Source organism: Chiloscyllium plagiosum, chromosome 31, assembly GCF_004010195.1.
Source record: "Chiloscyllium plagiosum isolate BGI_BamShark_2017 chromosome 31, ASM401019v2, whole genome shotgun sequence".
NCBI lineage: Eukaryota > Metazoa > Chordata > Chondrichthyes > Orectolobiformes > Hemiscylliidae > Chiloscyllium > Chiloscyllium plagiosum.
In genome coordinates this window covers 32,967,303-32,986,780 of record NC_057740.1, presented here as the reverse complement: position 1 = coordinate 32,986,780, position 19,478 = coordinate 32,967,303, and the positions used below count along the sequence as shown (strand labels likewise).

General features: G+C 42.8%; 1 protein-coding gene across 2 annotated transcripts in view; it reads right to left on the bottom strand.

The window, feature by feature from the left end:
• Positions 1-19,478, bottom strand: part of LOC122565389 — a 130,127-nt gene that overhangs the window by 68,517 nt on the left and 42,132 nt on the right. The window contains exon 1 of one of the 2 annotated variants that reach the window (XM_043721326.1): positions 2,276-2,299. The exons of the other annotated variant lie outside the window; for it this stretch is intronic. The gene's annotated coding sequence lies outside the window, so the exon portion shown is untranslated. Of the gene's footprint in view, positions 1-2,275; positions 2,300-19,478 lie in introns of those variants that run through there. 2 annotated transcript variants of the gene reach the window in all.

Genomic DNA, 19,478 nt, shown 5'->3' with positions numbered 1-19,478 from the left:
CCTGTTCCCTGGATGCTGCCTGACCTGCTGTGCTGTTCCAGCAATAAAGTTTCAACCCCCATCTGTATCACAATTCTAACTAGTGAGGGTAGGGGTTTTGAACCATTTTTGATGGAGATTTTCAATCACAAAAGAAAGGATCAGAATTTGAGGAAATGGCCGAATGCCCTAGGAACTGTCATCCTGAGATAGAGCTTATGATATCTGTAAGTTTTAGCCTGCACCCATGCCAGGTCCTGTTTGCTTTATCTTCACTGACCTTTTGTAAACTGGTATTGAGGTAGTCCAGCAAAAGTTCACTAGATTTATCCCTGGGACACATGGACTGACTCCAATCCAGTTTAAGGGAAGCAACAGAATAGCAAGGTAGGATCTGGAATATGGCCGTAATCATGGTCTACACTCATTATGAAAGGAATGTTGTATTGGGTAAGGTAGCAGAATGTTGTAAATTTTATATCTCAAATGTATGTAGAGATGGTCCTAGTTTCCATGCATGTAACAGGCTTTATTCACAGCTTTAAAACATTTACTGCATGTTTCAGATATGGGTTCTCGTTCATTTTACAGTTGTGTTTACTTTTCCCTGAGTTCATACTCAGTCTCAACTAATCAAGTTCAGTGAGCATTGACAGCAAGCAGACTCAAGTAATCAAGCACAGAACAACTGAGTTCTATGCAGAAGGCAGTTGGAAAGAAGACGAGGGATAACAGCACAAAAGATCATCTAAAACCTTACTGCATGTGTCTTGATGCTCACAAAGTCCCATTCATTCATTACCCCTGTGCTACTGATCATTGTTGGTTCGATGTAATTTAACAAATGCCTCAATTTCAAAATTTTTACCCCAACTTTTGAATCTCTTTGTGTTTCATTCCCTCCCCATCTCTGTAATCTCTTCCACCCCTATAATGCTTGGAGATATATAAATATTCCAATTCCATCCTAATCGGCCCCGATTAGAATTCCTACAGTGTGAGAACAGGTCACTCGACCAATTGAGTCCACACCAAGCTTCCAAAGAACATCCCATTCAGATCCATTCCCCTACCCTGCATTTCCCATGGCTAATCACTCTACCACTGCTAGCATCCCTTCTTTTTTCCTCACCAACCTGTTCAAACATGTTATTATACAGCTCTGGAGCAGGTGAGACTTAAAATTGGGCCTTCCAGTCCTGGGGTAAGGACACTACCACTGTGCTTAAACATATACACACTGGGATTTGAACCCAACACCCTCTGTTTGCCAAGTAGGCACTTTAACCACCAATCTGGTTGGCATGGATGAGTTGGACCAAAGGGTTTGTTTCTGTGAAGTGCATCTCTATGACTCTATAAGCCACAGTACCGAATCCTAAACTCAAAAACATGCTTAAATCTCTGACTCTCGACATATCTCAGCTCCTTTAAACTAGTCCTTAAAACTTACAGACTTGACTTTCCCATTTGGTAATCTGCCTTAACATCGGGTATTTATTGTAAATATTGCAGTAGGGACACAAAATAGTACTCTCTTTACAATAAACACTACTGAAAATATGAGGAATTGAGCATCACTGTCATGTCAATAATGTGTAGTTGAAGAACAATTCAAGCTTAAAGGTTGTAGTATTGTATATTATTACCACACTTTTTTAAAAAATGTTTTGAACCTTAATTAAGCAAGTTAATATTTTTGAAATTGTCTATTCCTTCACAGCATGTAAATAATGGAAATTGAATTGTTTATATTAATTGTGTAAAAGGACAGTTTTATGGGATTGAAAAATAATATAATTGATAAATGGTGGTTTTGTACCTTAACTCTAGTCATCATTTTTTCCTTTGTTCAGTGTATCTCCCATAATCTTTCAGAAACTTTTGGCAATCCCCTTAACTTCACCCCTTCATTAGTGGCTTTGCCTTCGTGACTAGTTATGCTGTGAATCTGTACACACCAGGAAAGTTCCCATTATGACCTTCAGAGTGCAGAGTAAACTGCCCTTAATTTGTTTTATTCAACCCATTTTTTTTTCTAATCCACCTGTTCAGAGATGTTATTACACACCCCTAGAGCAGGTGGGACTTGGACCCAGGCCTCCTGGTCCAGGAGTAAGGAAACTACCATTGCACCAAGTGAACTGCCCTTGGTTGAACCAGCAGAACAGATCCCTTGATTAGCCTTTGAACATTACTAATTGCTTCAGGAGGAGGCCATTTGGCTCTTTGAGCTTTCTCTGCTATTCAATAGGATCATGAACGATTAACTGTTGGTGGTTGGTAGTGCTCTTACCTTTGACTCTGATTGTTGTAGGTTCAAGTCCCCTGCTGGTGAGAATAAGTACAGCAGTAAGGTTGACATCGCAGTGTAGTATTGAGGCTGTTCTACTTTCTGAATGAGATCTTGAGCTGAACCCCTGCCTGCTCTCTCAGGGAGGTGGACAACATTTAACAAGGTCATGGTTGGTCATTTGCATGAGACCCAACCTACTGCACTAACCTCATGTCACTTAATTGTCCAAATAACAGCACAAATTAGGCTGGGGGGAGCTATAAATGGTAAACTAAGCTTAAATACTAGATAGAGGTTGGTAGAATGAATCACCTTTCCTTTCTTTCCCCACACAATTCTTTTCATTTTTGCTCTCATGTTGAAGGTATTAATTTATTGCGCAGCCCCCCGATACACTTACCCAGGTGGTCTTTTGCCTTTGGAGAGCCAGCCCAGTGAGCTGACCAGGCTACAATTCCTGCAACAGTCCTTTGCTCGGCTTAAAAGCTAAACCAAAAGCATTTGTCTATAATATGTGCACAGTCTTCAGTGGGCCCCCTTGCAACTGCACAAAGTAAGCAGAACAAAGCTACCTATTGTGTGAGAAATTGTCCAATCTTGAAGCATCAAACACTTGGATAATCTGGAGCACCAATTAACGTAGGCAGAGGATTCCCCATAATTAATCTTATCTGGGACCAAATGATATCCTGTGTAAGTGGATGTTGTAGAAAGCAATTGGAGCTCTGTTACAAACCTGAGTTACCATCATTAGAGTCATAATATCTCTTTTGTCTAGTCATTGGGTATAAGCAAATGCCATTAGAATTAAATCTACTATCCTGAATTTGCTATGACACTGATAATGCCTGACTAAAGTCTGACTATAATAACAAATCAGCATTAAGTAGTAAAAGGGGTCATACGCTGATGCTTGGAAGGGGCACTTGCTGTGTAGTGGTTGTGTCCTTACCCCTGAGACAGGAGATCTAGCTTCAAGTCCTTTGTGGTCTCGAGGCAAGTCAGAACACCTATGAGAAGCTTGATTAAAAATACCTACACTGATACTTGGTACGTGTGAAAGAGATACCCATTTATTCCAGAGGGACTATATTTGGCTCCCACGACCGGAATAAAACAAGACTTCATTCAATCTGTGATTGGAATTTGAATGATCTCAAATGTGCTTCAAGATTAAGCAGCCAATCCCAACTAGAGCCTGCCCCACATGTGGAAACATAATTGAGACTGGGAAGTTTTCCAGTGACTTTTGTGCTGTGTCTATTGTACATCAACATGGATTTGAGAGTCTACGCAATTGCTCGAACTTAATTTCTTCCTAAAACTGGGGTGCTCACTGAAACCCATTGGTGATAAAATTACACAGCAGTTAATTAATTGCATGCAAATGAATGTGCACAGATTTAATGTATTTGCAACTGTGAATCCACCAACACTCAGATCAAACTGACAAGAAAAGCATACGTTAACACATGACTCACAAAATTGTTACAGCACAGAAGGAAGTTATTCAGCCCATGTGCCAGCTCCCTGCAATGAGCTAATTCACACTGTGCCATTCTTCTGGTTCCTCCCCAGACTCTCACAGTCTTCCTGTTAGAATAATCATCTTTTGAATGCCTCAGATGAACCTACCTCCAAAATACTCGCAGACATGCATTCCAGACCCTAACCACTCACTGGTTGAAAAAGTTATTTCTCATATCACTCTTAGTTCTTTTACTAAGAGTCTTAAATATGTACCCTTTTGTCCTCAATCCTTTCTCAAGTACAGAAGTCACATGACACCAGGTTATAGTCCAACAGCTTTATTTGGAATCACAAGCTTTTGGAGGGACTTCACCCGATGAAGGAACACCACCCTGAAAGCTTGGGATTTCAAACAAACCTGTTGGACTATAACCTGGTGTCTCGGAGAAAGTAAGGATTGCAGATCAGAGTCAAAATGTGTGGCACTGGAAAAGCACAGCCTGGTCAGGCAACAACTGAGGAGCAGGAGAATTTTGCTGATGAAGGGCTTATACCCGAAACGTCGACTCTCCTGCTCCTCAGATGCTACCTGACCTGCTGTGCTTTTTCAACGCCATACTTTTCGATTATAACCTGGTGTTGTGTGACTTGTGACTTTTTCCACCCCAGTCCAACACCAACATCTCCACATCATGGCTTTCTCAACTATGCAATACTTTCTCACTGTTTACTCTGACCAGGCCTCTCATGGTTTTGAAAATTTCTATCAGAAATCTCTTCTTAGTCTTCTCTCCAAGGCAAACTGTCCTAACTTCTCTATTTTACTCTCGTATGATGCTTTTCATCCCAGAACCATCTTTGCATTTATCTTCTGCACTCTCTTCCATGCGTTCACATCCATCCCATGGTGTGGGGCCTCGAACCTTACATCATTATATTCCAGCTTAGACTGAACTAGTTATATACATGTTCAGTTATGCACTATACTCTGTACTCCTATTAATCAAAGCTGGAATATTTTATTAACTTCTCTCTCAACCTGTCCTGCCACCTTTAATGGCTTTTACATATATACACCCAGGTCCTGCACCCCCTTTGGAATTGTACTCTTTTAGTTTATATTGTCCCTCCATGTTCTTCCTTCCAAAGTATATTACTTCACTCTTCTCCACAATGAACTTCATTAGTAACCTATCCAGCAACATGTCCACATCCCTTTGAAATTCTGCACTGTCCCTGCAGTTCACAATGCTTCTGAGTGGATGAACATAATCTTTGCCTTCCATCAAGTGAATTGGATTTATTTCACGTGTCAAGCTCTTATACTTGATGGTAGTATGGCAACTGACTGAGTAAAGCTTCCTTAATATAACCTCCAATCACTTGTTTCAAACCCCCCCCTTAAAAAAAAGCCTCCCCAGTGTAATATTTGACCATCCATCATATCCTTCATCTTTGAGGTTTAAAGCTGCTTTTGCAGAACTGTGTCTGCCTGGAATGAAATGACTCAAAATTATTTAATTTCATGCAGAATCCTCACTGACTTTTATCTCAGACATTTGTATGAGATTCGAACTCCAGTTAATATTTGCTCCCCTACATGATCTGAATTGATGATTAAATGAATGAAGGATTTGATAGGATGGATAAACAGAAACTACAATCACTGGGTTGGCTGTTGAAGTCTAAAGCAAGGGGTGGGGGTGGGGGGGGGGAGCAGGAGGAGGGTCATTACCTTAAAATGAAGTGAGGCTCATTGACGGTGGTTGTGGGGATATGGGTTTGATGATAAGAAGCCCCTTTTACACCAGTGTGGTGGAAATCTAGAACTTCCACCATGTAGAAGCTGCTGGGTTAATTGAAAGTTTCAGAAGTGAGACTTGTTGACAGTTGTTATGGAAGCCAGATGTAGTGTAAAGGGTTAATTATAACTTCGCTGCAAGAAAAACATACTGAGCTCATGCAAAAGGAGCTTTGTCACCAAGGTGTCAGATTACATGGAGCTGGAGCCTGTGTCTATGGGGTTTTTGAAGTTGACCTCCTTTAACTTCCCTGACATACAGTTATGTTTAACAAAGCTTTTTCATATTAACTTACAAGAGTATAGACCTCATCTTACTACAGAAGCAATGTTAGAGAAATGAGTTGAGATACAGGTATCTAGCTATGAGCTAGAACAGGCATCAGGGGCTGAATGGCCTGCTTCTCTTTTTAGAAACTGTGGTAAATTCCGAGTGGGTCATCCAATAATCTGAGAGAAAAGCACTAGTTAATGTTACAATTCTGGTGAAGGTTTCATATCAGTAATATGTCTTTTCTCCTTTGACACAAGCTGACAAAGCCTGTTTCCCACTTCTATTTCAAATCTCCATCATTTGAAAAGTTTTTGTTTTGCATTTATACAGAATCTTCTAATATCTCTCAAAAAGCTTTGCATAAGATGAAACATTTTGAATTGACATGGCTTCTGTTTGTGTCGGCAGGAAGTGTTATCTCATAGTCAATCCCAGGAAGGAGGGCCATAGTCATCTCCCATGCCCTCATCACCCCCCCCCCCCCATTCCCCCAACTCTTTTTTTTTTGGGTATTGGCCAAGGTGGACAGAGGCACCTCTGAATTTCATGGATCTCCCTCACTATCTTCGGGAAATAACAGCTTACTTTATAGTTATATGGTCAACCCTCGGTGCTGGAGGTATTAAACTCAATATCTTCCGTTCTGGTCAATATTAATCCTTCAAACAATTTAGTCACTTTACTCAGAGCATTGTGAACTGTTGGAATTGTCTTCTACAGAGGTTTGTGGAAGCTCAGTCTTTGAGTATGTTTAAGGTAGATAAATTGATAGATTTCTGATTATCAGTAGTATATGAGGTTATGGGGATGGGGTGGGCCAAAGATATTGAAGTGCTTGATCAGATTTAATCATGTTGAATGATGGGTAGGCTCAATGGACAGATTGGCCTACTCTTGTTCCAATGTTCTTCCTAACCACTTTAATGTTTGTGGGAGTTTGCTGTGTAAACATTCATTCCTCCTGCATTACACCAGCAAGTACAATACTTCAAAGTATGTTGCTGTGTGCCAAGTACTATGGGATGTCCTGAGAAAAACCACTTATTAATGCAAGTTCCTCCTACCTTTTGCTTTGCAGGGAGTTTATGCTATTTACCCTGAGTATCAATGGCACTTTGCTGATGTTACAGTGGGCAGACAAGTGAACCCTCCACGCCTCACCTTATGAGAACCGAAGAGCCGAAGAAAATGCTGGAGCTTTTGACGCCTGGTTTTCATTTATCTGCCCTGATTAAAACCCAGAAGGTCAGCAATCTTCTCACAGAGAGTGAAACAGATCATTCTGCTACTAGCAGATGGTTGCTTCTTTGCCCACATGCCTTCATTGCTCATACACTGCTGTCTCACATTGCTCCACGTCCCATCTGTGTTCACACTCTGCTCCTGATGTCTCTTGTTCATGCTTAACTGCTCTGTCCCTGCCCAACCATGTCACTGCCTTCCTTCAAATGCCTCTTGAGAACCTACCTCCTTCATACTGCCTTCTGCTCCTCATTTTAATCCCTCCTGATTCCCAACCCCAACATCATCCTCTAAAGTCCTCTGAATTATTCTAATGTGTGAGGTGTGAAGCTCAAAGGCAACTTGTTCCTTCTCTTCTTAATGATTATTCCTGTGGGAGACTTGACAGTTCTTAGCATGTTACAAAAACAGCAAGATGTGCTTTACTTGCCATCTTTACCTCAGTAACTTGCTAATATTTCAGGAAATGGAAAGCATTCATCATAGCTTCACCACTTAAATACAGTACGTAGCAGCAGTGATTTGTCATGGACAGCAACAATGGGAAATGGTGGTGAAGGAGCAATGGATTAGTTCAGGGAAGCCATGGCCTAGTGATATTATTGCTAGAACTTATTAATCCAGAGACCCAGGTAATGTTCTGGGGACCCAAGTTCAAATCCTGCCATGGCAGATTGAACTCAATTTAAAAGAAAATCTAGATTAAAGAGTCTAATAGTGACCATGAAACCATTGTCAATTGTTGGAAAAACCCATCTGGCTCCCTAATGGCTTTGAGGGATGGAAATCTGCCATCCTCACCTGGTCTGGCCTATATGTGACTCCAGACCCACAGCAATGTGGTTGACTCTAAATAATGAAGGGTGGGCAATAAATGCTGGCCTAGTCAGTGACAGGGTCTAGATTAGAGTGATGCTGGAAAAGCACAGCAGGTCAGGCCGCATCCGAGGAGCAGGAAAATCGACGTTTCGGGCAAAAGCCCTTCATCAGGAATCATTTGCCCGAAACGTCGATTTTCCTGCTCCTCGGATGCTGCCTGACCTGCTGTGCTTTTCCAGCATCACTCTAATCTAGACTCTGGTTTCCAGCATCTGCAGTCCTTTTTTTGACCTAGTCAGTGACAGCACCATCCCATGAATGAATAAAAAAAATGCTCTGGTTTAAATCCCTACCAGGCAAATGGTGGATTTAACACTGGGAATATAAAACTCATCTCAGTAATGGTGATTGCAACAACTATAATCAAGTGTTTGGAAAAACAAGAACCTCTTCCGCTGAGAGTCATTTGTGGTTCCTCCTCCACTACAGACTACTACAGAGTCTCTTAGATACTCACAGGAATGAGGATTTATTATTTATTATTATTGCCACATGTATCTGGGTACAGTGAAAAGTTTTGTTTTGTGAGCAGTGCAGGCAGATCATAATTTACGTACTGTATTTAAGTGGTGAAGCTATGATGAATGCTTTCCAAAATACATTAGGGTAACACCCAGGGATCTGGGTTCGATTCCAGCCTCGGGTGACTGTCTGTGTGGAGTTTGCACATTCTCCCTGTATCTGCGTGGGTTTCCTCTCACAGTCCAAAGATGTGCAGGTTAGGTGAATTGGTCACGCTAAGTTGCCCATAGAGTTAGGTGCATTAGTTAGGGGGAATGGATCTGGGTGGGTTACTCTTTGGAGGGTCTGTGTGGACTAGTTGGGCCGAAGGACCTGTTTCCACACTGTAGGGAATCTAGTCTAATCTAATAGAACAGAGCTAGGAATACAATGTTATGGTTGCAGAGAAGGTACACAAAGAGTGAGATGACATTATGTTTAAAATTTGAGATGCCCATTTAGAAGTCTAATAACAGAGGGGAAGAAGCTGTTATTGATTCTGTTGATACGTGTGTTTAAACTTTTGTATCTCTGGCCCGACGGAAGAGGGTGGAAGAGATTATAACCGGAGTGGAAGCAGTCTTTGATTATGTTGACTGTCTTCCCAAGGCAGCAAAAAGTATAGACGGAGTTCAGTCTCTTCCCCAACCACAAGCCATTTATATCCAGGCACTGCATCATGCATGTGGTGAGCAACAAGTTGGATTCCATTTAGCACCTCCAGACCAGGTGGTGGCAGTGTGAAGCATCAAAGCAGAATAAAAGGGAGTTGCCATGGTCTTTTCTCTCATGTGTGTGAGAGAGAGATATGACTGCTGGTGGTTTAATGTGAGGGTCACCACACCCTCAGGTGAAGGTAGAGAAGGAGAGCCATTCATGGTAACCTCAGCTGGTGGAAATATCAAACCCATGGTGTCAGTCTTACTCTGTATTGCAAACCAGCCATCAAAGCTAACCAACCCTCAAATACCAGGACATTGTACGATAGGTAGCAGCATGTGTCTGGAATTTGTGGGTTTTAATGCCCCTCCTGAAACTTGAGCACAAACATCTAAAAGAACATTGCAAGGTTGCACCGAGGGAGTGCTGCACTGTGGGTGACCTTATCTTTCTGATGAGAAGTTAAATCAAGGCTTTCTCTGCCCTTGCAGGTCAGTGTAAAAGATGAACTTGATGCTATTTTGAAGAAAGAACAAGGCTATGTTTTCAGCCGTCCTCACACCAACAGTCTACATTTACATTTGTCACATAATAAAACAACCCAAAACATCGACTTCTCCACCTCCTGATGCTGACTGGCTTGCTGTGTTCTTCCAGCCTCCTGCCTGTCTACTTTGGATTCCAGCATCTGCATTTTTTTTTATCTCTAACCACTGGAACACCTTGAAATATAGACACCTCAGAATTGGTTAGATGATCAAAAGCATGTTGAAAGAGATGGGGTTTTGAGGTGTGGCTTGAAGAAAGGAAGGGAGGAAGCGAAATGGAGGGTTTTATAGAAGAGAATCCCAGAGTCTAGGGTCTGGGCAACTGAAGGCTTAGGATGTAACAATTAAAACAAAAACAGAAAGAAAAACTCAGACAGTCTGAAGAGAAAGCAAAGTTTTGAGTCAAGTGACCCTTCTTCAGAACTGATATTGCTCAGGAAAAGGTGGTCTTTATGCTGAGGGTGGGCTGGGGAAGGAGTGAGCGGATAGACAGAGATGGGATTCAGGCCCTGAACTTATTGAACTCAATGTTGAGTCCTGAAGGCTGCAGGGTCCCCAAGTATAAAATGAGACGCTGTTGTTCCAGTTTGGGCTAAGCTTCACTATAGCACTACAGCAAGCCAGAGACAGAGATGGTGGCCAGGGAACAGGGTGGTTTGTTGAAGTGGCAGGCAATAGGAAGCTCAGAGACACAGCGTAGGTGACCTGCAAAGTGGTCGCCCACTCAGTGCTTCATCTCCCCGGTGTAGAGCAGACCACATGGTGAGCAGTGAACACAGTAGACTAGATTGAGTGAAATGTAGGTAAATCACTGCTTCACCTGGAATGTGTGTCCGGACCTTGGATAGTCAGGAGGGAGGAGAAAGATGGACTGATGTTTCACCTGCAGCGATTGCATAGGAAGGGGGTGTGGGGCGGTGTTGGGAATGGAGGAGGAATGGACCAAGGTGTCCCAGAGGGAATGGGCATCCTGCAAAATGCTGACAAGGCAGCTGAGAGGAATATGAGTCTGGTGGTGGCATCCACTGGAGGCTTATGATCTTTTAGATGTGGATGCTGGTGGGGTGGAAATTGAGGATTGTGGGGAGGGGGGGCGGACTCTATTGGTAATGTGGGAGGGGTGAGAGCAGAAGTGAGGGAAATGAGTTGGATACAACTAAGGGTCCTGACAACCATGGTGACAGGGAAAAACTGGACGACTCTGAGGCCCTCTCGTAGAACACAGCATCATTAGAACGGAACCCGATGGAGATTAATCTGAACTCCTCTGTCTTTGTCCTTGACCTACCCCCAGAGCCCAGGCACTATCATGACACTGGCTGGTTTCAGCACAGCCAACCCATTTTCACCTTTGTATGGTCCCCATTAGCGGCTCTTCTTTCTCCCGGGCTGACAATCATCCATCCCTTTTATCTGTCCACTCATTGTTCTCTTTCTCTGGGTTCCATCTCTACCTATCGACTCACTCCCCATGCCCCACCCCTTCCTTCACCCCGTATCTTCAGTATAAATACCTTTTCCTAGTTATATCAGTTCTGAAGAACGGTCACTGGATTTTTTTTTCTTATTCATTCACGGCACATGGACATCGATAACCAGGCCAGTATTTATTGCCCATCCCTAATTGCCCAGGGGTCAGTTGAGAGTCAACCATATATTTCACATGTAGGTTAGACCGGGTAAGCATGGCCGGTTTCCTTTCGTAAAATCCACTCCTAGTGAATGAGATGGGTTTTCCGACAGTTGACAATTGTTTCATGGTCATCATTAGACTCTTAATCCCGGATTTTTATTGAATTCAAATTGAACTTGAAATGTTAACTTTGCTTTCTCTCCACAGTTCCTGTCAGACCTGTTGAGTTTCTCCAGCAATTTCTGCTTTCATTTCAGATTTCCAGCATCACAGTTCTTTGTTTTATTATACAGGAGATATTAAAATTGGGGATGTAAAAAGTCCAGAATTAGCAAAACAGAGGTATTTTGGAGGTTTTTATGACAGGGTTAGGGAAGGGAAATTCCATGAAAAGATTTGAAAACGAGGTTGAGTTTTACAATGAAGATGTTTCTGATCTGATGTGTCGTGACCAATATTTATCCCTTTATTGTGTGCAAACTACCTACTGTATTTCCTATATGACAACAATAACTAAACTTCAAATGTGTATTCCAGTTCTGAAAAAGGGTCACTGGACCTGAAATGTTAACTCTCTCTCTCTCTCTCTCTCTCCATGGATGCTGCCAGAACAATTCAGTTGCTCCAGAAATTTCATGTTTTCATTTCAAAAGTGTGGCTGAAGTGTCCTGTGGCCATACAAGGTGCTACATAAATACATCAATCCTCTTTGTAACTTCTTCAAAAAACTCTCCCAAGTTTGTGAGACATGATTTCCCACACATAAAGCCATGTTGACTATCCCTAATCAGTGAGGAGAAAGTGAGGTCTGCAGATGCTGGAGATCAGAGCTGAAAATGTGTTGCTGGAAAAGCACAGCAGGTCAGGCAGCATCCAGGGAACAGGAGAATCGACGTTTCGGGCATAAGCCCTTCTTCAGGAATCCTGAAGAAGGGCTTATGCCCGAAACGTCGATTCTCCTGTTCCCTGGATGCTGCCTGACCTGCTGCGCTTTTCCAGCAACACATTTTCAGCTCGTATCCCTAATCAGTCCTTGCCTTTCCAAACACATGTACCTCCTGTCCCTCAGGATTCCCTCCAACAACTTGCCCACCACCGTCATCAGGCTCACTGGTCTATAGTTCCCTGGCTTGTCCTTACCACCTTACTTAAACAGTGGCACCACATTAGCCAACCTCCAGTCTTCCAGCACCTCACCCGTGACTATCGATGATACAAATATCTCAATAAGAGGCCCAACAATCAGTTCCCTAGATTTTCACAGAGTTCTAGGGTACACCTGATCAGGTCCTGAGGATTTATCCTGAGATGTTGTACCTCATGAGCTGGACTTGTAACATTATAGGAAAGAAATTTGATTGTTACATGAAAATGTTACAATGCAATTAAATTAAATATTAAACAACGAATGTTGTCGGGCTGTACCAGGAAATCAGGTGGTGAAGTTGCTGCTTTGTTGCCATCTAGTGGGACAGATGCTTTTTACATTGTTAAAAAATCACACAACACCAAGTTATAGTCCAACATGTTTATTAGGAGGCACTAGTTTTCAAAATGCTGCTTCTTCATCAGATGGCTGATGAAGAACAGGACAGGATGTAGAGCAGGACCACATGACACAGAATTTTATAGCAAAAGATTACAGTGCTACAATGATACATTGAACAAACCTAGTCTGTTCAGGTTTGTTCAATGTATCATTGTATCACTGTAATCTTTTGCTATAAGTTCTGTGCCTTATGGTCCTGCTTCACAATCACCTGTTGAAGAAGCTGCGCTCCAAAAGCTAGTGCCTCCAAATAAACCTGTTGGATTACAATCTGGTGTTGTGGGATTTTTAACTTTATCCGCCCCAGTCCAATGCCGGCTCCTCCACATCATGGCTTTTTACATTGTGATCTGTCTTTAACATTGAATTACATAGTATACAGGAGGAACTACTGTAATGCAGTGATGATGCCATTATTTCCTGGGCTAGATACTCTGGGTTCAAGCCCGATCTTTACCAGTTCTGTCCCAACATGGTTGAAAAAGTTGATTCTAAATAGTTTAGGATGGAGCAGAATTTGGCCATTTAACCCATTATGTAAGATTCCACCAATCAGTGGAATTTCCTCAGGCACTGACCAAGATGGGCAACGGTGAGTCAGTTCAGAGAATACAGCAGGATCTAAAATATGTGATTCTTGATGCTGAAGAACACAAAGTCTGACCTTGGGTGTAAAATTTTAACAGCTAGACGAGAATTTCACTAATAAGTGACAAGGGGCCTATTAGTATGCAGTAACTTCTCATTAATACCTAACCTCGCCTCAGTTCAGTGCAGCTTGCTATCTCTCCAGGCAGTGAGAGAAATTAGATAATGACAATTCCTGACATGAAAGTCAGAGCAGTGACTTGGCGGCTATGCTTACTGACATTGTCTGTGGCAGTCCAACCCAGCCAATGTCCCTCAATTTCTCAACGTATGCTCCTTGGATAGTGACCGCCTTCATGCTTTCTCTGCAAAGGTTGACATTGTCCAAGAACCAGCCTCATCGTGTCATCAGAGCACGTCTCCGACTCACACATAATACAGCTCAGATTTCAACGCTGCACTCTGAAGCTCATTGAAGCCTTTCATTGCAATGTTACTGTCAGACTACTTTATTTACAGCGACAGTTTCACATTACATTGAGTCATAAAGATGTACAATATGGAAACACACCCTTCAGTCCAACTCGTCCATACTGACCAGATATCCTAAATTAATCTAGTCCCATTTGCCAGCACTTGGCCCATATCCCTCCAAACCCTTCCTGTCCAGATGCCTTCTAAATGTTGTAATTGTACCAGCTTCCACCACTTCCTCTGGCAACTCATTCCATACACGTACCACCTTCTGCATGAAAAGTTTGCCCCTCAGGTCCCTTTCAAATCTTTCCCGTCTCATCCTAAACCTATGCCCTCTAGCTTTGGACCCTCCCCCCCAGGAAAAAGACTTTGTCTATCCATGCCCCTCATGATTTTGTAAACCTCCATAAGGTCACCCCCTCAACCTCCAACACTCCAGGGAAAACAGCTCTAGCTTATTCAGCCTGTCACATTAGCTCAGACCCTCCAACCCTGGCAACATACTTGTAAATCTTTTCTGAACCCTTCACTTTGGTTGCAAAAACAGGAAGGCAGATTATTATCCAAATGGTAGCAGTTTAGGGAAAGGTAAGGTGCAATGAGACCTGAGTGTCATGGTGGAACAGTCACTGAAGGTTGGCTTGCAGATGCAGTAGGCGGTGAGGGACGTTAATGGCATGCTGTCATTCATAGCGAGAGGATTTGAGTATTGGAGTAAGGATGTCTTGCTGCAGTTATACAGGGCCTTGGTATTGTGTGCAGTTTTGGTCCCCTTATTTAAGGAAAGATATTATTTCATTAGAAGCAATTCAGAGAACGTTCACTGATATGAACCCTGGTGTGGAGGGGTTGTCTTATGAGCAAAGGCTAAATAGGTTGGGACTTGACTCACTGAAGTTTAGAAGATTGAGAGGTGCCCTCACTGAAACATACAGGATTCTTAAGGTGCTTGGTAGAGTAAAAGCTGAGAGGTTGTTTCTCCTCATGGGAAAGTCTGGGACCAGAGGGTATAGTCTCAGAATAAAGGGCATGCCAATTTAAGACTGAGATGAGGAAGAATTTCTTTTTTCAGGGGGTGATGAGTCTTTGGAACTCCTTGTCACACAGAGCAGCAGGAGCAGGGTCATTGTGTATATTTAAGGCTGAGATAGATTCTAAATCAGTTCAGGAATCAAGGGTAATGGGAGAAAGTGAATGTGAGGAGTGTCGGGTCAGCCATGACCCTATTGAATAGTGCAGCAGGCTGGCAGAGGCCAAATGGCCTACTCCTGTTCCCCTTTCTAATGGCCTTATCCCAGGTCAGTCTGTGAGATGAGCTGCAGTTAGTCCTGAGGTCTGTCTATAAGAGGTTACGTGGGACTGTCAGAGGCCACCTCTATGGTAGGGAAGTAAATTGTGAGAACATAGAACATAGAAAAATACAGCGCAGTACAGGCCCTTTGGCCCTCGATGTTGCGCTGATCCAAGCCCACCTAACCTACACTAGCCCACTATCCTCCATATGCCTATCCAATGCCCGTTTAAATGCCCATAAAGAGGGAGAGTCCACCACTGCTACTGGATTGGAGGATTGGAGGCAGAATGCTGAGATACAAAGGGGATAATAATTGTGAAGGAGGGTATCTTAACGTAAAAGGTTGTGAGACTGTGAGGCCCAGGAAGGCAAGGGCTACTGCAAGAGAGGAGAGGGTCAGCACCACTATCATGATATGGGCACAGTGCGAACCAAGTTTGGTGAGGGCTTGGGGTTCATCGGGTAAAGTGGGGAGCTAAAGAGTTAAATTAAACAAAGTTAGGTGGGAACTTGGAGAAGATCAAAGCGTGGATAGGGAGTGAATGACAGAAAGGAACAAAGACGTAGACTGAGAGGCCAGCTTGTGTCACACTTGAGCATAATGTAGGGCAATAGCTGGTTTATAATGATTATTTCAGAACAGGCCATACATACGTCTGAAGTGAGCGAGGGTGGAATCAGGGAGATGTTAGCAAGGTATTCAAACTGCCCTTCAGAACCAACAGACTGTTATCCATGGTGTCTTCAGATGGACCCTCATGGATGACAATTGCTGGTGTTTCTGACTTTGATTGACATGTGAACAAGTATCAGAAGGCTCCTGACATTGTTCCACTTCACTCTCTGTCTCTCTCTGTCCAATTTTAGATGGTAACAGCATCCTTGAGGTAATATTTTGGAGGTAATCATTGCAGACTGGATTTAAACCTTTCTACTGTTCAGACCTTTGACTGACCGTGTTGGTAGTAAGGGACAGCCACGCAAATACAGTTTAGAGCTCTCCCTGGTAGCCTTTGTCATCATAAAGTTGACTGAACAAAAATGGAAAAAAAACTGGAAGCACTTGGCAGCACTTCTGGGAGAGAAAGCTAAGGTTACTATTTCAGGCCTATACAGTATCAACATTATTTTGTATTATGCAGATTTAAAATATTGCCTGACCTTACAAAAGAGCTTCATCCTACTGTATGCAAACACATCTTTCCTGCAGTGCCGCTTTCTAACACTAGATGTAGCTATTGCCTTTGGAAACATATGGCTTTAATTCCAAAAATTAATTTTGACATCTCTGCTATCGTTCATGTGAATTCTTGTAACTCTTGTGTTGATGCACTGTGCAAAGAACATCTGCACTGGAATTATTTTACTGAGGATTATTTGCAAAAGAAAAGCTTAATATTAATGCATTAGTTTGAAATATCAGCAGTAAAATAAATCAGAGGACTGTAGATGGTGGAAATCAGAGTCAAGATTAGAGCGGTGCTGGAAAAGCATAGCAGGTCAGCAGCATCCGAGGAGCAGGAAAATCGAGGTTCCGGGCAAAAGCCCATCATCAGGAACCCTTTGTAGAGAGACTAGGAGAACTTCTTCAAGGTAGGCATCCTTGCAAGAGGATTCGCAGTAAGGTTAAAATCAACTAGGCAAAAGTGAGGACTGCAGATGCTGGAGATTGGAGTAAAGATTAGAGTGGTGCCAGAAAAGCACAGCAGGTCAGGCAACATCTGAGGAGCAGGAGAATCGATGTTTCGGGCAAAAGCCCTTCATCAGGATTCTCAGATGCTGCCTGACCTGCTGTACTTTTCCACCACCACTCTAACCTTGAGTAAAATAAATCTGCTCATCCCTAATTACTGTTGAACTGATTGACATTCCAGTCCATTTAAGGCCATCACATATTAGCCAGACCAGGTAAAGATGGCTGATTATCATCTGTAAAGGAGTATTAATGAACCAGAACGGCTTTTATCCTAAATGTAAATAGTTTGCATATTCCAGCTTCATTAATACAATTTAAATTCTGCCTGCTGTCATAACAGGATTTGAACGCACATCCTGTTGAGCAATAGCCTGTGCTATTTGTCTAGGGATGAGACCACTACATGATGGTGTACTGGAGCAATTTATCACCAGAGCTAAAAGGCAAATTAAATGTGAGTAATTACTGATGGGTTGAAGTGGGGCTGTAACCCTGGAATGGGAAGGCAGGAGATCATGGCATTATTGTGGGCCAGGCTGACAGCTCAGCTTGGAACTACATGCCAACAGGAACAAAAACAGAACTTCCTGGAAAAGCTCAGCATCTGTGAAGAGAAATTAGGGTTAATATTTCAGGTCCAGTGACCCTTCCTCAGAACTGATGGTTAACGTTAACCCTGCTTTCTCTCCACAGGTGCTGCCAGACCTGCAGAGCTTTTCCAGCAATTTCTGTTTTTGTTTCTGATTTACAGCATCCACAGTTCTTTCGGTTTTTAACAAGCCAAGAGTAACTTTCCACCTCTTGGGGGCCAACACCTTGTTAGGCATGCAACACAACCTCACCTCAATCTATCCCCATATGCTATTAGTTTTCTATCCATAACTCATGGTACAACCTTAAATATAAATGTACTCCTGCCTCAGCTCTAATGTTGTATTTTCCACATTCCCATACCTCTCAGGGAAGAGAATTCTATAGCAATGCTTTTCGCATTTCCCTGTGACTATTTCATTGTGTCTTTATAGAGTTTGAATTTCTATTTATCATTCATCCTGGGACCCGGGGAGTGTTACTGAATGAAGAGATCTCGTGGTGCAGGTTCATAGCTCCTTGAAGGTGGAGTGACAGGTAAACAGGATGTGAAGAAGGAGTTTGGCACACTTACCTTTATTGGTCCGTTCATTGACTATAATAGTTGAGATAGCGCAGTAGGTCAGGCAGCATCCAAGGAACAGGAGAATTGATGTTTCGGGCATAAGCCCTTCTTCAGGAATGCCCTTCTTCATTCCTGAAGAAGGGCTCATGCCCGAAACGTCGATTCTCCTGCTCCTTGGATGCTGCCTGACCTGCTGCGCTTTTCCAGCAACACATTTTCAGCTGTGATCTCCAGCATCTGCAGTCCTCACTTTCTCCTATAATAGTTGAGATGTCATGTTGTGGCTGTACAGGTTGGTGGTTAGGCCACTTCTAGAATGCAGCTTTCAGTTCTGGTCTCCCGCTGGTAGGAAATGTTGTTAAACTTGAAGGGGTGCAGAAAAGATTTACAAGGATGTTGCTGGGGTTGGAGTGTTTGAGTTATATGGAGAGGCTGAATAGGCTGGGGCTGTTTTCCCTGGAGCTTTGGAGGCTGTGGGGGTGACCTTATAGAGGTTTACAAAACCAAGAGGGGTATGGATAGGATAAATAGACAAGATCTTTTCCCTAGGGTAGGGGAAAACTAGAGGGCATAGGTTTAAGGTGAGAGAGGAAAGACCTAAAAGGGATTTAAAGGGCTACTTTTTCATGCAGTGGGTGGTACGTGTATGGAATGAGCTGACAGAGGAAGTGGTGGAGGCTAGTACAATTACAACATTTAAAAGGCATCTGGATAGGTATATGAATAGGATGGGTTCAGAGGAATATGGGCCATGTGCTGGCAAATGAGACTAGATTAATTTAGGATATCTGGTCAGCATGGATGAGTTGGACTGAAGGGTCTGTTTCTCTGCTGTACATCTCTATGACTCTATGGTAGGAAAGCATTCAGTTTCCTCTTGCAAATAGAAAAATACAAGCATAGAGCTCCATTTCCAGGTGTTTTAAAACACATTTCCAACATCATACTGTTTAATAAAAGCTGTGATGTGGGTCTGTGTGGATGTTATGTTGCAGATGACACACTGACAACATAGATAAACAGCTTTTGACAAGGATGTAGATTTATTCACTTTGGTCGGTAAAGTAGAAAAGCCAAATATATTTTAAAAGATGGGAAACTTTAAAGTGAAACTTGGACATGGTTGTGCAGGCTTTGCAGGAATATAATTTGCAGAATGCAGTGAGCAATCAGGAAGGTGAAGGGCACGTTGGCCTTTAATGCAAGGGGACTGGTGTACAGGAACGAAGATGTCTTGCCAGCGTTGTTCAAGGCTTTGGGAGTACTGCATGCACTTTTAGCCTCTCTGTTTAATGGAAGGGTAGAAAAGTGTGTTGCTGGAAAAGCGCAGCAGGCCAGGCAGCATCCGAGGAGCAGGAGAATCGACGTTTCGGGCATAAGTCCTTCTTCAGGAATGAGGCTAGTGTGCCAGGTGGGCTGAGATAAAAGGTGGTGG